Source organism: Eptatretus burgeri, chromosome 3 (genome assembly GCF_056783735.1).
Source record: "Eptatretus burgeri isolate ZD-2024b chromosome 3, Ebu_testis_v1, whole genome shotgun sequence".
In the NCBI taxonomy this organism is placed as follows: domain Eukaryota; kingdom Metazoa; phylum Chordata; class Myxini; order Myxiniformes; family Myxinidae; genus Eptatretus; species Eptatretus burgeri.
In genome coordinates this window covers 17084693-17104546 of record NC_140963.1, presented here as the reverse complement: position 1 = coordinate 17104546, position 19854 = coordinate 17084693, and the positions used below count along the sequence as shown (strand labels likewise).

General features: G+C 41.2%; 1 protein-coding gene and 1 pseudogene across 2 annotated transcripts in view; one reads left to right on the top strand and one right to left on the bottom strand.

Moving 5' to 3' along the window:
• LOC147029459 (receptor tyrosine-protein kinase erbB-4-like) overlaps positions 1-19854 on the bottom strand; it is a 147389-nt gene that overhangs the window by 92406 nt on the left and 35129 nt on the right. The window lies entirely within an intron of this gene.
• LOC147029460 (uncharacterized) lies at positions 8794-18152 on the top strand (annotated as a pseudogene).

The following is a 19854-nucleotide window of genomic DNA, read 5'->3' as shown; positions in this document are numbered from 1 at the left end:
CAAGAACTCCAATATTCCATGCCCTCTCAGCCGATGGACCGGTTTCATCGCTTATTGACGAGTCATCAGCAACAGCATAGATCTAAACATGCACCCATTGAGGCTCCCAAGAATGTACCACGTGCAATGTCAATATTGGTCAACATATAAATAACAAGACCCAATCACGTCTCTCACCCATAATTGGAGGGAATAACCAATCAGCTCTCACCTAATCGATTACCCCCAAGTGGCTAAGATCAATTGATGAGATGATCGATTTGACAAAGCACTTATTTTTGTGTAGCTTTTCTTGGTTGCTTTACGTAGCTTTCTTTGGCTGGAAGAGAATGTGGGTTAATTTCTGGAAATCCTAGTTACCTGGGGTAATTGCTTAGGTAAGGCATGACACTGCTATTGCTGGAATCATTCACTATTTGGTAAATAACTTTAAACAACTTTGAATCATTTATTATTTATATCAAGGTATATACCAGAAACGGTGGCAAAATGGCCTGTTCACTTTGAGTCTGGGAAGTTAAAGGTTCGATTCTGACCTTTGAAAAAAATTCATCCAAAAACCTTATTGAAAATGGTACATACTGCTTCCTTGCTTGGCTGCTCAGCAGTTAAAAGGATAGAGCACACACAAACCACCGAGGTTGGCATGCATGGGAAGGAGGAAGTTTCACCTTAATTGCCCCACCGAGTGTTAAGAGAAAATTGATGTCATGAAGATGGTGTTGCTGGTACCTGAAGTGCTCTGGGAAGTGATGTCACTTCGCCCAAGCTTAATGACCACATTTGTTTGAAATAAAGTCCGGTGTTGTCTGAAGTATTTGTCTGCAGGTGTGTGTGATTTGTGTTATAGCTCCTCCATGAGCCTCAGACCAGGTAGACGAAAAAAAAGGTTGAAAAATAAAACAAATAAATAAATAGAAATGCACATTTCATGAAAATGTTCACCATAAAACCAAACAACTATTTTGGTAGTTATTAAAGCACGAGTCACATTTGCTCTATGGCTAGGATATGGCGGCCGTACCCCCCCCCCCCAAATTGACAGAAACGTGCGGCGGCCGCAGGGTGGCCCTAAGCCGTATAGCTATCTTTTACAGGCCGTAGGGGTCTCCGTGGAATTAAACGCGGAGTTATAACTTTTTTCATTTCTAGGTTGGCCGTAGCAATTTGACAAGCCGTAGCCATGACGTAGATGTTCCATGTCCACCATACGTAGGGCGTACAGTTGGCTTGCATTATTCATGCGGCTGCCGTAGGCTCTTATCAATGAAAAATGAATTTTGCCAACCCCCAAAAAATTACAAAAAAATAAAATAAAATAAAAAATTACGTTCGCCTTAGGACCCCCATGCGGTCGCCATGCGGGCACCTTGAGGCTACCTTGCGTCTGCCTTGAAAATTCTATGGCCGCCACAGGGTCGCCCTAAGGTCACCATGCGACATCAAATCAAAGACCGTACGGCACCCCCACGTTTTCAGTCTCCACAATTTCTAAATACCCCGTGCGGCTCCCCAAAAAATAAAAACATATGTGACTGCTACATTGTGTGACCGTGGAAATACTGCGGCCGCCCTATAATTGCTAGTGGCCATAGATTTTTTAGACCCTACGGCCGCATAGCCAAATGTGACTGAAGCATTACCAACACTACATCAATTCAATGTGTGTTTGTTTTCTTGGGGGGGGGGGTGGTTGAACACAGTTATATGGTGAGGAATGAACAAACACCAACAACAGAGCCACGTTTTTCGATATCCTCTCACAGACATCACAAATGGACATTGTACACAACCAGCGATCCATACCTAAGCTATCATCCAGTCTTCCCAATATCCATGTAGCCTACATCTCCAACCTATACCTCGACCAACATCAATAATCCTTGATCATTTGACAATTTTTACATAAAGCAGCCAATTCGTGTTAATATTTAATTTGACAAAAATTAGAGAAAAGAAAAATGACTGGATGAATTTAAAAAGGGCCAATTCGTTAATAATTATATAGGTGAATCAGTTGAAATTTGAGTGCATGTAGCTCCTATGATCAATATTGTCTCACAAAAGGTGTTATCAAGTATCTCGTTTAATTACGGCGGATGGAGGTTACGTTTTCACCTTGTCTGTCTGTCCGTGAGCAGGACGTCTCAAAACGTTATGGACGGATTCAGTCGAAACTTTGTGGACAAATTGGATGCATGACGGGCAAATCGATTCGATTTTGGTGACAATCCCGATCTGGGTCATATAATTTTTCAAGTAATTCTTCACACTTGAGAGAGATGGACAAAAACGATATGCAGCACAAGATCTCAAAAACTTGGTGAATGAGTATGTTAGGTGACAAGAACAAGCCGATTCGGTTTTGGTTCAGGTCCGGTTGCAGATCCTGCCCATCAATGGGAATACTCAATGTAAACTGTTGAGCATGGCGGAGATACAGACTCTACCGAGCGCTGTTCTAGTTTCAGTTTTAAACTGGTTTTTTTTTCTTCTCGAAAGACCTTCTTCTTACAGAGACTTAATCCCACACCAAATCACCTGACTTCATTCACAGAGGTCTGCAACATTTCAATGGAATCATCCCTTGGCTACCTGTACTTGATTCCAACAATTACTGTAGTTCAGCTTCTCCAGTTGTAATTGACCAGACCCGGTGGTATAATGTTTATGGTGTGCAGTCCGAGTCAAATAAGTCGGTGGTTCAAACCCTGGCAGAATCAGAGATTTTAACCAGAGAGTTGGTGTCAAAGCCACCCAATGCTCGCCTGTTTATACATTTATCGTTTTTAAAAGACTAGTCTAATAATATTTTTTATAAAGCATTGCAGTGAAGTCTGATCCAAATAATTTTAAAGCAATATATGTATTTGTATATTGTAATCAGTAAAAAACAATTTGGTAGATAAAAACATTAGAAAGGAAATAACTTGCACCAAAAACTTTAACATTTTCATGCTGACGCTGACGCTGACGCTCACGCCGGGGGTATCGCTATAGCTCTCTGTTCTTCGAACAGGCGAGCTAAAAATGGTAGGAGCTGCTGGCTTCCTTGCTCGACTCGGCATGTAAAAAGGATAGAGCACGGACAAGCAACGCTGGGAATGCAATGGCAAAGCACCCAGTACAACTCTTGCCAAGAAACTGCTTCGGCAACACCAATACTCTGTAAAGAGTACGGTACATCAGAATCGAATCAAAGTTGTAATTGGGAATTAAGCAAAATATTATTTTCTTCCAGGAAATAATGAATGACTTTTCCATAGCAACAAAATTAGGCTATTTTTTTATTTATTTTTGGCTCAAATTAATTATTCTAGATTTAAGAGGTCCAATTTAAAACCACACAGTTGTCTGTAAAAAAAAAAAGACAGTATTCAGTGTGTTTGTGGGAAAAACCACACAGACACACAAAGAACCATATTGGGGTGAAAGAGCACCGTCCAGATGTGCTGCTTGACATGGTGGTTGAGCAAACAAGAGTTTTATTGCGGAACTCGTAAAGCAAACCTGCCGGTAACTCTTGACATATAAATTGGTAGCAATTTTTAACGGCCCCAAAAATGCCCCCCACCCTCCCCCGTAACTTAATCAAGGTCTCTCGATATATGATCACTCGGTGTACTGAATGTGAAGATGCCTTGCCATTACACATCTCATTGGACATGCGAGTGGTGTGACACGATGGAGCAGAAGAAGTGGCACACTTACCTCTGGAGATATCTGGATGTCTCGGTTGGATTCCCATCCCGGCGATGAACCGTCAGATTGGTAGATCGCACGTAGGACGTTGCATCACAGAGCGAGCCATCCATTGAATGGATGTTAAGCCATGTGTCCTATCTTCAAGAATCATCAGTGATTGTTCAAGATCCCACAGTGTCTTTTGGTATACCAGGCGAGTTATCGCCATGACCTGACCAGGGACGCCGACTGCACCCGCGGTACAGCCACAGCCACGTTCCTTTGGAATGATACAATCAAGTCCCGTACAACACACTAAAGAACAAGAAGGTGATGCTCGATTTGCATCAGGGAGTTATTTTGATCATGGACGCACACTGTGGAGTAAAGCCAGATGTAAAAACAAACAAACAAGTTTCTTTCATTATAGCCACCTTGGAGAGAAGTTAGCAGAACTCCTTCATTTGTTTTGCAATAGCCTTGCTCGTGTGTCATGATCATATACTTGAAATTGTTTTTAATTAAAGAGATTGATTAATACATGTAAGCACAAAAATGTATGGTGGTCACACAAAAGGTACAACAACACAAAAGTTCCAAGTGCGCAGTAAATCAATCTCTTTAATTGTACATGTACAGTAGTTGTCCCGAGAGTTGAGTGGAATTTGAACCCGCAATCTTTACGACGATCGAAGTAAATACGTAGAATTTATTTTTTTTATTTTTTATCATGAGAACTTGGAGCACAGGTTTGTTTTGTCGCACTCTCACTCTGAACATGAAGTCACAATTTAACTCGAGTCAACAGCTGACCATATCTAACCCGCCATCTGTGTCTGGAAATTTGATGGATTGCCGTGCAAGCTCAGACAGTTGTATGTTGTAATAGCAGTCCATTGTGCTGCCTCCCTATAAGAAAGATCCATGCTATATACCTCAAAGATTGGCAATAATGGTGCACTTGGTCCCTCATGCGTACGTGCGGTGCCGAATGCCAGCATTGTGCACATTTTCAATCGCAGGGCTACATGGCAAGAGACTTATTGTGAAGGCTGAATCGCTTACAAAGTAAATATAAAAAGCAATAACAAAAGTGACAACAACAACAACCAGATGAAACATCATGGATCAACTCCACGGAAGGTGGGACTAGGCCACACGTTGGCATCTAAAATCGAGCGATATCAAACAAACAATTCATATACAGTACGAGATGTGGATCTCAATCTATGATTACATTCCTATTGTTCTCTTTAGAGTTTAGAAGTTATTAAATGATCACAAAGAGGAAGAAAAATATACTAAGCAATGGAAGGAGAATAAGGTTAGAAACGTGAGATCAAACACCATAAGTGGAAAGGGGCTGGCAGGATGCTCTAGTGTTACGTACAGTCACCTCTAAGCTATCTAGCCTGGGTTTGAATCCTCACCCAGTTGAAAACTGTCATCCCATTGCATCACAGGCAGAGTGATTCATCAATGTGTGTGCCGTCCATCGGATGGACGTTAAAGATCTGACGGGTGTCCTTCAGGAAGAGGAGATGAGCTATCGCTGGCGCTCTGAACAAATTACAAATTCCTGCCATGACTTCCTGAGTTGGAATGGCGACTCAACCAGGATTGCAGCCAAGCAACTGTCTTAGAAACACAAGCACTCTGTGTAGAACATGGGACATGACGATGATGAACACCACCCTTTTTTTATTTTTCAAAATTTGAATAAAAGTGCAATGAAACAAGATAGGTTTAACAAAAGAAAAGAAAAGAAAGTTTTTGAATAAAGATTTTTTGAGCCTTTTCAAGCCAGAGCTCAGCAATGTGCATTTGGCCGTACATCCATAATTTCATGTAATTTCAGGAAGCAAATTGAAATATAAATACAAACTGCTCACACGACTCTCGAGTCACGCTGTGACATCGTCAAACCCCGCTCGATTTATGAATTGTGTTGTGACAAGTTTCCACAATGGAGTCGGGTTTACCCTCCAAATGTCAAACATGAGCGAACGAGTTTGCCTCCGTGAAGGCAAGTGTGACAGACGTGTCACTGTAACGCAATCTTTATTGTGTGTGCCTCTGTTGGTGTGTCTGAGTGTCATGTTGGGAACCTTTTCATTCCGCATGATATGTTAACCATTATATACAAGGACTGCGTGCAAGGATTTCTCTCATAGCAAGAAACCAGAAAAGTTTTTGTTCAGGGTAAGTTGTGAAACAGGCAAATCTCAGATCATAACTTGTCCTGCAACTATGACACAGACTGCAGCTCGTTCCTGCTTACAAGGCAAAGCATAAATCAGATAAAATAAAGCACTATGTCCGGGTTTATTCTTGGTTACAATGAACCGTCATTGTGACTACTCACTGAGATGAGAGTTGGGTGGACCATTAAAATCCAGAGAGCAAGAGACGGTCAATGAGGGTCCCGCAACAAAGGATCACCAGTCTGACTTGACTGACACATTTGCATGTCTTCCCCAATCTTAAGGAATATCTTCCTGGAGAACATTTTTTTCTTCTTCAAACGATGATATCAAGGCCGCTATGAAGTTCTGGCTAAGTCAGCCGGGCGACAGTTCTATCATGACGGCATCAGATGTACATACATGTGCAGTAAAACAAAAGCCACAATTTATGTAGAAAAAGACTATAAGTGGTTGTAAAAATGAAACGAAACCACTGTACAATAGACAAGGGTTGTAATTATATTGTCAAATGCCATATTCACCATCCAAGAAACTCGACAATGTGACTGATGCCTGTTGGCTATTTTGTGACCAACACTTGTATAAAAGTAATGAATCTTTGTAAGTAGTACGATAAATGAATTATGAGCCTATCCCCAAATAAAAATTACAATAGCATGACTCGTTTGGGGAAATTGGTATCCTTTGTTCATTGCAACTCTAAAAGTAAGGTGTGGGCAATGACATCATACAAGCACGACAGGTAGGTGCAGCGCATTCTTTTCTGGACATGTCAGAACACAAATCACCATTCTTCATTCCAGAAAAAACCCACACGCAGCCTCACAATTATCCTTACCTTCTCATCTTTCTATAAACACTGGGGCTGTTGATGATCGCTCGGCGCATATAAAAGACCATCATGTTTATCGCTATTACAATCATGGAAATTAATGAGATGTACAGTCAAATATCAAGAACTGTAACACAAGTTATATCATGCTCAGCTAGAGAACTAGAGTTTTTGAGGATAACATGTGCTTGGTGAATAGCATCAGTGCAGCAGATTTAGTTAATCTGAACTTTCAAAATTCTTTAATGAAGGTTTGACATTGAAGGTTATGAGGTAAGGTACGGAGGTGGTAAAGGCAGGGTTGCAGATGAGATAGAAAAATAACTTGGAACAGGGGTAAAGAAAGGGATGTCAGCAGGTCCAGGGAAATTGGAGATTATTCCTTAAAGACATATTTGACCTGTTTTGTCTTTCCCAGGAATTTTCAAATTATTTTACGACTCCGTGTGTGTCTCTCTATCGAGTGCAGCCTGTGGCTGCTGGTTGCATCATTAGTTGGGACGCGGCTATGAAACTGATGCAGTGTCCCCCTTACCAGTACACTGGTGCTCATTTTGCCGACCTTGGAAGGATGACAGGCTGAGTCAACCTCCTGGTGTATTTTAATTCAGCGGCCAACGGGGCTTGAACTCAGGACCCTCGGATCCCAAGCCGCCACCCTAACCACTAAGCCAACACCAGGCTGCTCCGTGTGTGTGTGTGTGTGTGTGTGTGTGTGTGTGTGTGTGTGTGTGTGTGTGTGTGTGTGTGTGTGTGTGTGTGTGTGTGTGTGTGTATATATATATATATATATATATATATATATATATATATATATATATATATATATATATATATCTCTTCTTCTTTCAGCTGCTCCCGTTAGGGGTCGCCACAGCAGATCATCCGTATGATCTGCATTGTGATTTGGCAAATGTTTTACGCCGGATGCCCTTCCTGACGCAATCCTGGTTGCCTCTTACGACACAGGGATACATATATATATATATATATATATATATATATATATACATATATATATATACATATACATATACATATACATATACATACAATATATGGTGTTCAAAAAATAAGGAACACCTGCTCTTTCCATGAAATACACCGATTGGGTGAATCCATGTGAAAGCTATGATCCTTCATTTATTGCACCTGTCAAATCCACTTCAATCGGTGTAGATGAAGGGGAGGAGATGGGTTAAAGAAGGATTTTAAAGTCTCAAGACAATTGAGACATGGGTTGTGTGTGTGTGTAAGGTCAATCCTAAAGATTTAAGTGCCTTTAAACGAGGTATGGTAGTAGGTCCCAGGCGCACCGGTTTGAGTGTCAAGAACTACTCGTGTAGGCTCTAAGGGGGGAGTTTGTGGCCATCGCAAAAGTACAAAGTCACCCATGAATTTATTGTTGTACATACCAAGACCTTTCAAAACGATTTGGGTGACAAGCCCAAATCTGTATAGATTTTGCTACAGAGGGCGCTTTTCAAAATGGTCGCCATAAGTTTTACTTTTGACCATATCTTGGTCTGTGAGACTCATAGAGACATGAAATTGGTACCTAAACCTATGTTTTCAGAGTCAAGGAACTCAATAAGACCAATAACAATTACATTGGCTCCTTCGTTTGTGGCAGCCATCGTGAATTTCAAAATGGCCACCATTCAAAATCGCAGTTTTCCATACATCAGTCATCAAAATACATAGACGCTTGATGTTGGTGGCTATACTCATGCATTTAAGCCCAAGGAATCTAATTATAAGAGTATAATAATACAGTGGTTCACTGAGACCAGTAAAAATCTTCTTGAGTATATTCAGTGACGCCCATAACTATTTTAACCAAAATCATGGGTGACTGTACTTTTGCGATGGCCACGAACTCCCCCGAGAGCCAGGAGTATATGGTGCCCATCACAAAATTGAAGATTTGCTGCTTTCTGTAATCATTACGTTTAAAGATCTTCATTTAACAAATCAACTCACTGTAATCCACTTCTCTTTTATTTCAGATAAATTCTGAAGACAAGCACTAATACAAGACCTAATACAAGCCCTCATCCACAATCAGCAATGGAATTTGTACAGCTTTCGGGGACAGGAGTTGGTGATTTTGACCGGACAAAGTGTGTAATTTGTCAAGAGCCAACGCAGGAAAAACTGATCAGCACACGCTGCACACCCAATGGGTGAAAACGAATACGGGAAGCTCGTGACATACGAAACGACCCTGTAACGAAACGCGTAAAGTTGATGCCAGCCGAGAGTGACTTCTTCTATTATCATGTTTCCAACCAGTGTTACAAGAAGTACACCAATGCGAATCTGCTCAGACGCATCCAGGAAGGAGGGAAATCACAGAAAGCATCGCTATCCTCAGAAGAATCTGGCAGTCCACATGGGGTTGCGACTCGTGCTCACTCCGCTGTACGTTCACCTCCAAATCCTACAGATGCATATAGTGTCAACTACTCGATGAACTGCATCATTTGTAACAAGAAGTCACACAAACGGGACTTCACGAAATATCATATATCTGAGTCGAACCGTGCTACTTCACTTTTACAAGCAGCAAACTTCTTCCAGGATGATATTTTCAGTCGAATGTGTGACCTCCAGGATGAGCATGCAGTTTTTGGAGCTGACTTGTATTATCACAAACAGTGCATGACATCATACATCCAAAAGTTTGAGAATGCTCAACGTTCAACTGGCGATATACCAGAGCTGAACCCCAAGCAGCGTGCATGGAGTGATATCGTTACCGAGTTAGAAGAGGGACTGAAAAGTGGCAATGGCTATGAACTCAGTATAACCAGAGACCGATTGAATAGACTTGTGGAGGATGAGCATCAATTTCGCAATAGAGATGTGAAGATATTTTTTTAGACACTTTGGTAGTAGCATTGATTTTACATATCCTGACCAGTTGCGAAAGTCTTTGATGGTTTATAGTGTGCCATGTAATAGAGCAGATGTTTTGGCAGAGCATATTCGCTCCATTGATCCTGTACAGGTTTGCGCCAATGTGCTACGGCAAAGTCTTGATAGTCATGATTTTAACCTAGATGATAGATTCTGTGATGCTCAAGATCTAAAACATGCATGCTCCAGTATGAGAATGCCAGAACCAATACTTAGGTTTTTAGGATATTTATACAATTTCAACCCCAAGACATACCCCAAGGCAGCTGAAGCTGTAATGATGGAAAGAGATCCTACAGCAGAAGATGTAGATGATGAAGAGTTAGATGATGATGCATGTGAAACAGAGAATAGTGAGGGTCGTAATAACAGTGATTCCAAACAGACTGCTGATGGTTGCCTCTCTGCTCAACGTTGCAGGAAGATCCAAGCTCTGTTTCAGACTATGTATTATGTACATCATTGTGGCAGAAGGAGAACGCCAATGCATGTAATAATGAATGCTGAATCAGCTCACAGTCTCGGGCATGGAGGGAAAATCATCACCAGTATCTTGAATCGTCAAGGGCTTGCGCTAGGCTACGGAGAACTGCGACAATATCAATACGACATTGCAACCTACACTGCACAGCAGAATAGGCAGGATGTTGCACTACCAGCTCATTTTGATCCTGGAGAATTCAGATCAGCAACCGTTGACAACTGGGATCATGAAGGTGCTAATGTGTCTGAGCATGACACAGTCTGTGTTCTTTTCCAGGACAAACCTAGTTCCCAGAGATTTAAGGTAACATGACAACTCAACCAAATGAACCACTGTATTATTATACTCTTATCATTGGATTCCTTGGGCTTAAATGCAGGAGTATAACCACCAACATCAAGCGTCTATGTGTTTTGATGACTGAAATATGGACAACTGCGATTTTGAATAGCTGCCGCAAACGAAGGAGCCAATGTAATTGTTATTGGTCTTATTGAGTTCCTTGACCCTGAAAACATAAGTTTAGGCACCAATATCATGTCTCTATGAGTCTCACAGACCAAGATATGGTCAAAAGTAATACTTATGGTGGCCATTTTGAAAAGCACCCTCTGTAGCAAAATCTATACAGATTTGGGCTTGTCACCCAAATTTTTTTGAAAGGTCTTGGTATGTACAACAATAAAATCATGCGTGACTTTGTACCTTTGCGATGGCCACGAACTCCCCCCTTGAACCAGGAGTATACAACGCTGATGGGTTTTTCATACTTAACATTTTCCCGTGTGCATAAAGAATGGTTCACCACCCAAAGGACATCCAACCAACGGCAGGCCAGTGGTCGAAAATGGCTCATTAATGAAATTGGCCAAAGGAGGCTGACAAGAATTGTGCAGAGCAACGGATAGGCTATAGTTAATCAACTGACAGTCCGGTTGAAAATTAGTGCCAGAAGACCCATAAAAAGAATGCTCAACTCGTCGTACCTTGACATGAATGGGGTATGGCAGCCGGCAACTTTTCAGACTTCCACTTGTTTCAGCAAAAAACAAGAACCTGCGGTTGCAATGGGCTATGGAATGAAAACACTGGACACTGGAGGATAGGAAAAAAAAACATTGCCTAGTCTGATGAATCCCGGTTCCTGCTATTTTCATGCCGATGGAAGAACTAGGGTGTGGAGAAAACCACATGAGTACATGCATCCCTTCATGGCAGGAGTGTATCCATCTGTGAATGGATTTCTTCAGCAGGATAATGCCCCATGCCACAAGGATAGGATTGTCCAGGAATGGTTCCACGAACATGACGGTGAATTCAGCTTACTGCAGTGGCCTGCCCAGTCACAAGATCTCAATGCAATTGAGCATCTGTTGGATGACATGGAACGAGCTATTCGGAGTAGGGATCCACTACCAGCCAACTTGACAACTGTGGGAAGCATTGGCATCAAAGTGGGCCAACATCTCTCTGGAACGCTTTCGACACTTTGAAGAGTCCATGACCCGACAAATTGAGGCTGTTCCAAGAGCAAAAGTGGGTGAAACTCAATTTTAGGAAGGTGGTCCTAATATTTTGTACACCGAGTATATATATATATATATATATATATATATATATATATATATATATATATATATATATACATATATACATATATATATATATACCTACATAAATGAGGGCATGTTGAAGAGTGATGCCTCATATTATTTTCTCGAAAACAGGTAAAGACATTCAAATGAAACAAAGTTCAGTCCGCACACTATTTCTTCCTGCCACCGAGTGTAAAGTTTCCTGATTCTGGCACGAGATGTCTCCGTGCGATGAAAAACAAGATGGCAGAATGAGGCATGGCAGGATCAGTGCTGTAAAACGTGAAGCGCTGGAGACGAGAGTTGAGATGACTGGGAGATTACAGTTGGGTGCACCATTACAATCTTGAGAGCAAGAGTCAATGGAGTAACACAACAAAGGATCACCAGCCCCTACTTGGCTCTGTGATATTTTCATTTCTTCCCCAAACTTATGGAACACCTTCCAGGAGAACATTTTTCTTCTTAATGATAGCCAGCACTTCGTAGTTGCCTTGACAAGTCAGCAGGATGCACAATTCTATTATGAAAGCATCACAAATCTACTCAAACAGTCGAAGTGTGTGGACTGAAATGGCAATTCTGTTGAGAAATAAATTTGCAACATGCACGATAGAAGAAAGACTGATGTTAGTATGTCTTATTTCATTTGAATATCTTTACTTGTTTTGGTGAAAAACAATGAAAGGCATTTTTTTTTTAACATGCCCTCATATACTACACAAAAAATGTTTTCTTGCGTCAGTAAAATATCAGAAAAGGAAAGATGAAGATTGAAGAATTCACTGTGAATGGAGAAAATAACAGCCAATGTTTCGGGCGTACGCCCTTATTGAAGAACTGAGAAACTCAAACATCTGACGCAATAAAATAGTCCAATGAATCAAATGCATGCATCATAATTATTGGTAGGTGCATGAATAATTAATTCCATGATGTATTGGGATTAGGACAAAAATATATCTTCTCCTTCTTCCTCTTTCGCCTTGCTCCCGTTAGGGGTCGCCACAGCAGATCAACCGTCTCCATTTCGCTCTATCCTCCACATCTTCCATTGACACTCCAACCACCCGCATGTCTGCCCTCACCGCATCCATGAACCTCTTCTTTGGCCTTCCTCTTCTCCTCCTGCCTGGCGGCTCCATCTTCAACATCCTTCTCCCGATATACTCCGTTTCCCTCCTGTGCACATGTCCAAACCATCTCAATCTCGCCTCTCTCACTTTGTCTCCAAACCGTCCTACCTGCACTGTCCCTCTCATATAATCTTCCTTCAGAATTACCCCGACACCATTTCTCCTCCCATCCACACCATGGTAGAACAGTTTGAAACCACCTCCAATGCTCCTAGCCTTACTCCCCATCCACTTGGTCTCTTGTACACACAGTATGTCCACCTTTCTTCTCTCCATCATATCAGCCAACTCTCGCCCTTTGCCAGTCATCGTCCCAACATTCAGAGTTCCAACTCTCACCTCCACACTTCTACCCTTCCCCCTCTCCCACTGCCTCCGGACTCGCCTTCCCCGTCTCCTTCTCCTCCTTCGCCCAGCAGTAGCACAATTTCCATTGGTACCCTGCTGACCACCGGTACCGGTGGCGGTCGTTGGTAACCCGGGCCTCGACCGATCCGGTATGGAAAATCGTTTTGTTGTCCGCATAATGATTTGGCATAGGTTTTTACGCCGGATGCCCTTCCTGACGCAACCCTGGTCGCCTCTTACGACACACATATATACACATATATATATATATATATATATATATATATATATATATATATATATATATATATATATATACATGACCACTGGACCTGCAGCTTATCTGGGCCCTGGCTTAATGTTGGAACCCAAATTTGGTAGCATTCTGACTGGTGTCTTTGGAGAAGAAGAAGATTTTTGAAGGAATTTATGGAAATTTTCCCAAAACTTTAATAAGTCTGCTATTTTAACAAACTTCCGGTTACATGATTGGTATGACCTCTGTATTTTATCATCAGGATCCTGTCCTAATGCTGTAACCCAGATTTGGTAGCATTCTGGCTGGTAGGTCTGGAGAAGAATATTTTTGAATACATTTATTAAGTCGGCCATTTTGACCTACTTGAAGTCAAGTGACCGAAATGAGCTTTGCAATCCCCGTTACCAGCCGGGAGTGGAACGTTGCTGCCAAATTTCAGCCAGATCGGCCACGCGGTTTGGCTGGCCAAGTCAAAATTGGTACGGACGGACGGTGCACGATAGCAATACCTTATCTGGAATTCCAATTCCAGATAAGCTAAAAACCCAGAACGTAACATCAATTCCTTGGGGACATATCGTACCCAACTGAAAAAATAAATAAATAAATAACACAAAAAAACCTCCAAAAAATCAAAACAAACAAACCTCATTTCTTGAGTTTGCATGTGAAAAGTATCTGAATTGCTACAAATAAATCACAATCTCAGAAATGAAGAATATGGTGTGGAATTTTGGCACGATGGAGGATGAAATGATTCATACATCAGGTATGAATGAGAATTGGTCAACTTGTAATAATCACCTGTGCTGAATAGATGTTGATGTCCAAGAAATTCACACTGGTATCAGAAATGACAAATAAAAGTATACTGGAGAAAAAGATGATAGATTGTTGACACAATTTAAAAGTCTTGCACATCACCCCAAAAATAAGTCATCACTGCGATGGAATCATCAATATAACGTTTCAGAAGGATTGGTGGAGAACCCTCGTAACTGCTGATCATCTTTTTGTCGATGTAACCGGCAAAGCACACACACATAAGAGGGTCCCATTTTCATTTCCACAGCTACTCTTCGTTATTTTATAAATAAATTCCCCAAACTTGAAAGAAGATAGGTTGAGGACAAATCCAGGCAATCTTAAAACGGCGGTGACACCGAGTCTGGTGTCACAATGATGATGCTCCAAAAATATTTTTTGCAGAGTTTCCAATCCCTCATATGAAGGGATGTTAGAATAGAAAGAATAAGTATCCAGGTGAAAAGAAAATGCCCATTTTTCCCATTCTTGAAAAGATGAATCCATTCAGATGTATCCTTCACCCAAGTCGGCAACAAAGTGACAAATGGTGCCAGAATTCTATCGAGGTACTTGCCTATACATTCTGCGGGGTAGTTGCAGGTGGATACAATCAGATGACAAAGTGTATTGGGTTTATGAATCTTGAGAAGTAAATAATTTGCACACTGGGGGTTATCCCGGATAAGATTGGAAGGCGAATCCCCTTTAATGATGAAATACATTTCACCGAATTGGAAATTATAAAATGCTCTTCCAAAGTGGGATCCGATTCAACAGGTTAACAAAAAAAAAAAATACTCCCATCTGAAAGCTGTTGCCTTGCGCCCTGCTCATACAGATTACATCTCTATACAACTACAGCACCACCTTTATCAGCAGATTTTATCATGCATTTCTTGTTATCATGAAGAGCTGGAATGATCTCATGTTCTTGCTCGGAGATGTTGTGTTTAACACCGACATCAGATTTCAGGATGCCACTACATTAAACACAAGGTTAGCCACGTTTCTGGTGGATGCAGAAGGTGAATTTCAAGTGGAGTACATTCAATCTTCACCGAAACTAAATATGTGTTCATCCCACAAAGTTTGCTTGGGATTGCCTCAGTGATCTCGTAGTAGTTAGATAAGAAACATACACGTGCACACTTAGTTTTCTGGTTTATTTACATACATAGCTTTGGAGGTATGGACTTTAAAAATAATTTTTTTAAAAATGAGGTGGTGGACGCTTTGATAAATAACACAAAAATCCTCACTTTCATCCAATTTATTTATAACAAAACATATAATTAATTACTGCTTCACCAAAAGTTTGGTGCAAGCTTTAGGAACTGACTATCTTTCGACAAGCGTGGATCAGCTCGCTATGCTCGCCTCTCCGCACGTCGTTGTCACAGATTTGTTGTGTGTCATGATTTTAATCAATCATAATTCAAACATTTCTTTTGTCCAAATTTATTTATAATATTGGTGATATATTTATTTGAAATTAATTTGTAATCGAAAAAGTAGTCTAAATGGTCAAAGGTCTAAGCTGTCGAATCCACCTGAAGGGGGAAAGGAGTCTAAATGGTATTAAGGTCGAAGGGTCTTAAGGGTTTTAGGGGTTTTTTTTAAGGTTCTTCAACAGCCAAAGGGGTCTCAGCAGTCCAGAGTCGAAAGGGACATTGCAGTAATACACAACTAATAGACATGTGTGTGACGTCAGGGTGCAACTGACGTTCAAGCAGTATGAAATCAACAGTCACATGGCTTCACTGTGAAAGGAACATTCCAATAGCATGAAATTTATAGACCTTGGTGGAGTCTGCAACCAAGATTCAAACAGGATGTGATTAATAGGCATAAAGTCTTCATGGATTGATGGACGGCTTCACGGACAATGCTTTTCGTTTATACATGAAAATATCAGAGGTTACCCGGCGTTGCCCGGGTGTTACCAAACAAAGTAGTGGAATAAAAGTATTCAATTGAAGTCAATGACGACATACGTGGTGACGCCTATTATAAACAAGGACAAATGTGTCCAAGAGCTGCATCCTAAAGGTTTTGTCTTCACCAGAAGAACAAGAACAAGAAGAGGAAGAAGGAGAAAAAAAAAAAAAAAACTTCCGCTATTTCGTCACGTGCCTTGATTGAGCCAATAGCGAGACCCGTCATGGACGATAGTCGTTCATGACGAGAAAATCGTGTATTTACGAAATTACAATACATTAAATGGAATAATCTTTAAATAGTAACGTGAACTTTTCGAAACTTTAAAGCAAATGTCCGAATATATTAAAAAAAGTTCATGATGGACGCTCTCAAAAGGCACCCTCAATGCGAGGATGTGTACAGGTGTTTAGTATATAAAAGAGCCGAGTCCTAAAGGTTTTGTTTGAAGAACGCGGAGCTCCCTTAGAGCCACGTCTCGCTATGCGAGACGCGGCTAAAAAATATTTGCAAGGCAATGTTATAAATCAGCAGCGAGACTGAAATGGGGGTCAAAATAGGAGACCTTGGAAGTATTCAACAAAAGTCAATGACATCATATGCAGAAATGCCTTTTACCTTTAACCTTTACACATTAGGCAACGAATGTCGCATGTGAAACTGCCATGATTGCCTTTGTGGTAGTTTGTTTATTTATTTAAAAGACATCACTGCATATGACGTCATTGACGGTGCAATTTTGACTCCCATTTCAGTATCACTGATGCCAGGCCAGCGTTGCCCCGGGAATTATAATTAGAAGAAAGAAAGAAAAAAATCCTGATGATTTGCATCATACGAAACAACTCAGATTTAAGACCAACATATATTACATTGCATCGTGCATTCTTACCTGAATAAAAGAAAAAAAAATAGTTCAAGAGTCATTTCACATGCATTTTATAGATGTCTTATGTTGCAGGAGTTTAAACACAAAGTAATAATTTTGCAAGTAACAGTCATTGTTACAATGCCTGTAAAATTCTAGTGAACAAAAATCGAGTTATAAGTTACACGTCACCGTCAGTCTAAATGTTCACGGGTCTCAGCTGTCTAATCCGTCTGAAGTGTGCAAGGGGTATAAATGGGGTTAAGGTCATGCATGATTAGACAGGTCAGTGATTATTGGCCAGAAAAACCTGGAATGAAATGTCAATTCCTTGGAGGTGTATCGTGACTTTCTCCTCCAAACGCTTTCTATCCAAATTACTGTAAAATGCACATTTATCACACACATCTGGAAATTATCTTTCGTACACGTTTTCCACCTCAAGCTACACGTTGGCATTTTCTCAACCACGTCCTGCTCTGCAAAACGTTTGTTTGTTTGTTTTTGGTCCTTATTGCATATCGGTTACAAACATTTTCAAGGTCACATCAGGTCGGAGTTTTTGATTGGTTTGTCCTTTTTCCTTTTGACTCGTAGTTTTGCTAGGAGTTCATGGTCCATCCCACAGTCTGCACCTGGCAGATTTGTCCCCACAATCTGTCCGATTTCTAAGATGCGCTCCCATGGTACATTTTGGATGCCAAGTCCATGCTTTCTTTCAATCCCTGGTGCTCCTGCTTCTCCAAGTTTTGCATTATAGTCTCCCATAATAATTAAAACATCTCCTTTAGACACAAATTCCAAACCATCCCTGTTCTATCAGTTCCTGCAACTTTCCATAAACCCCTCCACGATTTCATCATCTGCTCACAGAGGTTGGAGCATATATCTGAATGATGTTTTTCACTGGACGTCCTTTCAACTCCAGCGATATTAATACATCATTGGCCGAGTTGTATACCGGCAAGTAATGACACTGTTGTCTTCATATTGCATTCCTTTTGCAGGTTTCCTGACTAGAAAAGAACTTTGTAATCATCAGATTGAAACCATCCCAAATCAGTCCATCTAAATTCACTTATCTTCAAAATTTCAGTTTTTGGGATATGGAATGTCTGGTCAAATCCACCTCGGCTGTTGAATTAATACCAGGTGGGGTTGACTCAGCCTGTCATCCTTCCGAGGTCGGCAAAATGAGTACCAGCTTGCTGGTATACTGTGTCGGAGTGGTGGCCCATCCAGGATTGTACCCAATAGCCAAGGAGACTGCTTCGGCTGCACCAATGCTCCACACAGAGTATGGTCCTGATGGATGGATGGATGGATGGATTCCATGTGCAAATTTTGTGAACATTTGAGAAGCTCAGAGTTCAACTTTCAATTCTGGGGACCTCGGCAACAGGATTTCCTTCAGGCTTGGTCCAGTTCCATTAAAATGGCCAGTCATACTCATCGAAACACTTTGCTCTTCTGAAATCGGCCATTTGGGTGCTTTCAAATATGAGGGAGGGGGTCATCATCTGGCAACATAGCTTTATCTCTTATTTCTGATAATGATAGTTACATAATTGTTGTTGAAATGATTCCTTGGGGTTAATAAATGATTACTATAGTGGAGTTATTTCCTTATCAAGTGTTTCCGATATGCATAAAAGTATGTGATATCAGATACGCATCACTATTTTGTTCAGCTAGACCATATCAACCAATCCATTGTGTTCATCTAAAATTATCAACCCGTTTGACCCTTAATTCGATGTTTATTACCTCTGGTATCAGTCATGAATGGTCTTTTTAGTGTGTAGACAGACGATCATTCCTTAGTTTAGGCGGATAAAGCCGCTTCAATCATCCTGCATGACCAAGCCACAGTAACAGACCTCGGGATGAGAAGTCGTGGAAAGGTCGCCCTGCCCCCAGACCAGATCTTTCGACTAATGACGAGTGACATGGGAGAGGCATGGCACATTACCGGTGACTTGCGAGCCCGATGCGATAAAGGGGTGCGGCGTCAGAATGACACGAGTAGATGCTGGGAATGATTGCACAGGGAGGGTGGAAAAAGCTACAGAGCTGCTGCGTCAAGACCGCGCCTCCACCTATCCACCCATTCCTCGATCATCCTCCTCCGAATACGGACAGCTGTGGATGGGACGCACCTGGGCTGCCATCCTGCATCTGTTCCTGCTGAATCCTGCCAGGCACAGCCGGGGTATTTATTGGCTCATCTTCCTCTTTGGTCTTTTTCGTGGAATGATCAAAGGCCTTCAAATTAGATAATCAAGGATGTGCGTACATCACTGGTTTGTGGGCATGTATGATCAGTTATCATGTAAGGGGTATTATTATTATTATTGATATATTGTTCCTTAACGATTTGTGATTGCTCCTTCTGTTCTCTCCCCCATGCTATTCCTGTTAATAAACCAGGTAGTCTCTGGATGAATTCTGGTTGTTGTGGTGGCTTCATCTGGTAATCCCTGTGTTACGGTTGTGGGGGGTAGATGGAGGAATTTGAAAGGACAGTTAGGATTCAATAGAGTTGTTTGGTCCATGGACGTGTAGGAGACATCTCGATGTAATCAAGTAGGGAAACTGTGAGCTTAAGTTTTACGCATTACCACACGAGGGGTGGTGCAGTCTTAATTAGATATGGATTAAGGCCAAGTTCCACAGTATGTGATTGCCCCCATGACTTTCCCCAATTGTTTTTGTATTACAAATAGCAATGGACCATGACAACCGAGCTGCATGACCAAGTAGGAAGAAGCCCC